This window comes from Chiloscyllium punctatum, chromosome 6 (assembly GCF_047496795.1).
Source record: "Chiloscyllium punctatum isolate Juve2018m chromosome 6, sChiPun1.3, whole genome shotgun sequence".
NCBI lineage: Eukaryota > Metazoa > Chordata > Chondrichthyes > Orectolobiformes > Hemiscylliidae > Chiloscyllium > Chiloscyllium punctatum.
In genome coordinates this window covers 95,756,247-95,762,095 of record NC_092744.1, presented here as the reverse complement: position 1 = coordinate 95,762,095, position 5,849 = coordinate 95,756,247, and the positions used below count along the sequence as shown (strand labels likewise).

At 44.5% G+C, this 5,849-nt stretch overlaps 1 non-coding gene across 1 annotated transcript; it reads left to right on the top strand.

Moving 5' to 3' along the window:
• The first annotated feature begins 1,128 nt into the window (after positions 1 to 1,128).
• Positions 1,129 to 1,210, top strand: trnas-gcu (transfer RNA serine (anticodon GCU)). The gene has a single exon. It is a non-coding gene; the product is annotated as a tRNA-Ser (tRNA).
• Positions 1,211 to 5,849: the final 4,639 nt, after the last annotated feature.

The window sequence follows — 5,849 nt, the reverse complement described above, 5'->3', positions numbered from 1 at the left end:
TTCAGAATGCTGATAGGTGTGTGGAGGGAAATATATACCTGATAGTGGGGTCTGTTTGGAGATTGCAGAAGTGGTGGAGTCTTATATGATTTATGCTGAGTTTGGTGGGATGAAAGTTGAGAACCATGGGATTCTGTCCTTCTTGCGGGAGGGGTGGGGTTTAAGGGTGGTGGTGAGTGAATTGGAGGAGATGCACTGGCGGGCATTGTCAAACACGTGGGATGGAGACCAACCTGGACTTTCTGAGGTGAAATTGGTCATCCTGGGAAAAAATGCACTAGAGGCGGAGGAATTAGGAATAAGGGATTCTGTTTTTACACGAGGTGGGGTGGGAGGAGGTGTCGTAGTGTTAGCTGTGGGAGTCAGTGGGGTTTAATATATGTCTGTCATTGGTCATTCCAAGAAATGGAAGGGAGTTGCCAAGAAGATCCAGGTGAATTTGAGGTCGGGGTGAAAGGTGTTGGTTGGTGAACTGTTCAACCTCCTCGTGGGAGCACAAAAGTGACGCCCAACACATTCATCAATGTAGCAGAGGATCAAGTGGAGAGAGGTGCCAGAGTAACTGCGAAACACGGATAATTCCACATATCTGACAAACAGGCAGGCAGGTATAGCTCGGTCACATGTGGGTGCCCATGGCTACCCCTTTGGTTTGGAGGAAATGGGAGGATTGGAAGGAAAAGTTGTTGAGGGTGAGGACCAGTTCAGCCAGCTGGATGAGGGTGTCGGTGGAAGGGTACAAGTTGGGATGGGGCGAGATGAAGAACCAGAGGGTTTGGAGACTTTCGTCATGGCAGATGGATGTGCAGATGGACTGGATCTCCAAGGCGAAGATGACGCGTTGTCGACCAGGGAAACAGAAGTCTTTCGTGAGATTAAGTACATAAGTGGTGTCACAAACGTAGGTGCGAATTTCCTGGACTGGGGAGACAGGAAGGTGTTGACGTAGGAAGAGATGAGTCGGGTCAAACAGGCGCAGGCAGAGACAGCAGGTCTTAGGAAGGAGGTAGAATCGGGCAGTGTGGGGTTCATGGACAATGAGGTTGGAGGCTGTGAATGGGAGATTGGCCAAAGGTGATGAGATTGTGATGGTCTGGGAGATTATGTCATATCTCTTCATGCATACACGACGAGGTGGCCGAGAGGTTAAGGCGATGGACTGCTAATTCATTGTGTTCTGCACGCGTGGGTTCGAATCCCACTCTCGTCGCTATTTTCGGATTACCATACTGTCGTATTGAAATTGAAACTTCAATGGTTAGTTTGTCTGCATCGACCACATTATAAAACCTCAAAGATTAATTTGAGACTGATGCCTGAACTTAACGAAATGTAGACTGAAAGGGGATAATGAAAAGGAACGCGATTTTCTTTTCCAAGTCAAGTTGCTGTGAACGTTAATCTTATGAAAGAGATCCAGGGAAATCAAATAACGAGAGATGCGATGTGCATCTTTAATGCTATGGGATTCTTAATGAGTGTTTTGTCACATGAAATCTGGAGCAGGTTGGGTAGAAGTGATTCATCTTGGTGGTAAGAGCACAGAGAGACACCACAAAATAATAGAGATATTTCAAAAGGTGCAGGGGGTGGGTGTAGCGGCACAGAAAACTGGTGTGAATGCACAGTAGAGAATTGCCGATGTGGGTGCCGTGATTGGCATGGACAGACTTACACATTGATCTCGCCCTTTCCCCCTTGCTCTTGCCATTGATGAAGGCTGGATATAAGACACAGATAAACACAAGATGTGGGAAGCAAGCTCCCTCTCGTTATGCACACACTGGATGCATCACACTGAACTATGAACAACTGGAGAAATCAGCATGTTAACTGCAGGAAGTCAACGTAAACTGTGGATCAATAACCACAGAATGATGCAGCATAAACATCTGAAGTGTCTTTAAACGAATGTCATGAACAGACGTTTCGTTCTAATACCTAACATGGCTTTCATGGGAAACCAAGTCTCACAAACTTGATTGTGTTTTTTGAAGATGTAACAAAGAAGATTGATGAGGGCAGAGTAGAAGATGTGATCTATATGGACTTCATGGAGGACTGATTAGGAAGGTTAGATCTCATGGAATAAAGGGAGAACCAACCACTTAGATACAGAACTAGTTCAAAGGTAGACGACTGAGGGTGCCAGTGGAGCGTTGTTTTTCAGACTGGAGGCCTGTGACCAGTGGAGTGCCACAGTGATCGGTGCTGGGTCCTCGACTTCTTATAATTTACATAAATGATTTGGATATCAGCATAACAGGTACAGTTAGTAAGTTAGAGATGACAGCAAAATTGTAGATGTAGTGCACAACGAAATGGGTAACCTCAGATTACAACAGGATCTGGCCAGATGGGCCAATGGGCTAAGAAATGGCAGATGGAGTTTAATTCGCATAAATGTAAGGTGCTGCATTTTGGGAAAGCAAATCTTAGCAGGATTTATAAAAATAAGGATAAGGGCTTGGGAATGTTGCTGAAGAAAGAGACCTTGGAGTGCAGGTTCATAGCTCCTTGAAAGTGGAGACGCAGGTAGATAGGATAGGGAAGAAGGCGTTTGGCATGCTTTCCTTTATTAGTCAAAGTATTGAGTACAGTAGTTGGGAGGACATGCTGCGGCTGTACAGGGCATTGGTTAGGCCACTGTTGGAATATTGCGTGCAATTCTGGTCTCCTGTCTATTGGAAAGATATTGAGAAACTTGAAAGGGTTCAGAAAGGATTTCCAAGGATGTTGCCAGGGTTGGAGGATTTGAGCGTTCGGGGGAGTCTGAACAGGCTGGCGCTGTTTCCACTGGAGCATTGGAGGCTGAGGGCTGACCTTATAGATGTTTACGAAGTTATGAGGGGCATGAATACGATAAATGGACAAAGTATTTCCCTGGAATCGGGGAGTCCAGACTTAGAGGGCATAGGTTTAGTGTGAGAGGGGAAAGATATAAAAGAGACCTAAGGGACAACGTTTTCACACAGACGGTGGTAGGTGTATGGAATGAGCTACCAGAGGATGTGGTGGCTGGTACAATTTCAACATTTAACTGGCTTTTGGATGGGAATATGAAGAGGAAGGGTATGGAGGGATATGGGCTGGGTGTTGGCGGGTGGGACTAGATTGGGTTTGGATATCTGTTCGGACATGGACAGGTTGGACTGAAGGGTGCATTTCAATGACATCTCTATGACCACATTTCAAGGTGGATGGCAACAATACCAATGTTGTTTTGAAATTTTACACAGCGAACAAGTTCAATTTAAATAATACAAATCACGTTCGCTCACAGGGAATAAAACTGTGATTTCATTAAAAGCATTGTCCTTTTTAAGTAGCAGTTACTCAACATGAAAAATAAGATGTAATTTTTATTGAACATCCGTCAATTAACACCATTATCTTACTTCGGATTGACTGCAATATGCACATGCTAAATAAGGTTGAAGAAAGGAAGTATTTTAGTATGATTCGGGGGTGATGAAAAATAATATTAGGTTTTCTTGGTGCGGATATTCCACCAATGGCTCCAGTGGTGGAAATGGTCAGTGAGCAATATTACTATGATGGTATAGAGGTGAGGGAGCTGACAGGGATGGGAGCTCCCACCTCATCTGGAGCAGCGTCTGTAGACATGGACCAGGGAGCATTGTGACAGCAGACTGGGAGGTCCAACCACACCTGGAGCTGCTTTTATTAACATGGACCGGCAGGGAGCATTGGGACATCAGACTTCGAAATCCAACCTCATTTGGAGCAGCATCTTTTGACATGGACCAGGGAGCTTTGCAAGATCAGTCTCAGAACTCCAACCTCATCTGGAGCAGCTTTTCATGACATGGAGCAGCAGAGAGCATTGGGACATCAGACCGCAAGATCCAATCTCATTTGGAGCAGCTTCATTTGAAATGGAGCAGGGAGCTTTGCGAGATCAGTCTGGGAGCTCCACTCTCACCAAGAGCAGCTTTTAATGACATGGGGCAGCAGGGAGCATTGGGACATCAGAGTGGGAGCTCCAATCTTACTTGCAGCAGCTTCTATTGACATGGAGCAGCAAGGAGCAATGGAACGTCAGGTTGGGAGCTGCAACCTCACCTGGAGCAGCTTGTATATACATGGAAGAGGAGGGAGGATTGGGATATTAGGCTGGGGGAAAGGATATTCAACCAATTTAATCTGAAGTAAAATAAGTCTCAACACCTCAGATGTTAGTTGATTCATGAAGAAGCTGTCGTGGGAAAAAAAAATTCTTTAGATATTGAAGTCAAGTCCTGGAAATATTCAGCTCAGGAACATGCATTAATACAGAGAGAAATGCGAGTGATGTTTCAGGTCTTTGACTTTTCTTTTCTGACCGACTCTACACTGGATTACATCACCAAAAGGACTTCTTCACTCATTTAATGTGACTTATTTCCTGCAAATATGAACAGGTCATTGACGCAATCTAAATATGAAAATTGTCAGAAATGCGATATTGTCATTAGGCTGGAGTTTACCTCGAATTATAGTGGAATTATAGTGGAAACGCAGCAAAATAAGTTGAAATTTCCTCGATCAGCAGTGATCTCGTTGAATGGCCGATCAGATTGTGAATGGTAGTTTTATTTGAGGACAACTTGAAGTGAATAATTGATGGTGATTATGTTTGATTTTTGTTCGTATTGGGACTGTTACAGTTATTGCTCATGTCCTTGTTAACACCAAAGGTCTGCAGAGTGTAAAATCTCAGCTGTGCATCTGGCCAGTGTTACAACCATTCGTATACCTGGCTACGGATGAGATGGTTATAGGTTCGAAATGTACTTAGCGCAAGAGCGTTGTGGAGATTCACAGTACATCCAAGCTTTTTTTTGTTACACTGAGGTGGATAATATTTGGAATTTTCATCTCTACGAACGAAAATTATTTCACTGTCTTCGATAAGATAAACATTACCAAGGACAATCAGAGTCAAAAATCCCACAGCACCAAGTTTCATTGAACAGGCGTATTTGAAAGCAACAGCTTCTTCGACAGATGGTTGACAATTGTTGGACTCTAATCTGGCTTTGCGTGATTTTCAAATTTGTCCACCCCAGTCCAACATCAACACATCCAAGTCAGGGGGACCCTCGACACCACGAACGATCGGTTAAAGTCCAGATGATCTTCCAAAAGATCACGCACGTTGACACATACATCAAGTTTCGGCAGAAAGACACCCACCTGATGAAGGAGCGGCTCTCTGAAAGCTCGTGCTTCCAAATAAACCTGCTGGACTAAGCTCCGATGTTGTGTAATTTTTTACTTTGTCTACCCAACTCAAACACTGCCACTTCCATATCATAGAGAACATCAGGCATGTCCCAGCGCTGTCAGAGAAAACAATCCTGAAATAGCAACGCACATTGTTCATAGGTACGTTTCATTTTCAGATACCAACCCATTCAATCGCTGCAGCTTCTGTGTATGAAAAGCACAGAAAGAAAATAGCGGAGACTCAGTTTTGACAGTATTTGAAACTCTTTGGGAAGTGGACTCAGAGGAGAATGAAGTATGAACTGTCCGACTGCACAGAGAGGAGGAAGGCACTTTTCCCTTCTTTCAAGGGCTAGGGTATTGACTGATGTAAGGCATTAAACAGATTCCTGATACAGCTGATCTCTCTGCTTCAGGAACAAGAATTCCTGATTTTCTGAACGGTAATGAAACCCAGGCCACTCAGTTAAGGCGCCGAATACTAACACCTAGGCCACCAGGGATGAGGGCAGAAACTGTTGCACCGTTTCCTCATAACACAGTTTTTTAAAATCACAGACAGGTGTGCCGCTTCCCAGCTGGAGAGCACTTCCGTGGTCCAGGACATTCGACCTCAG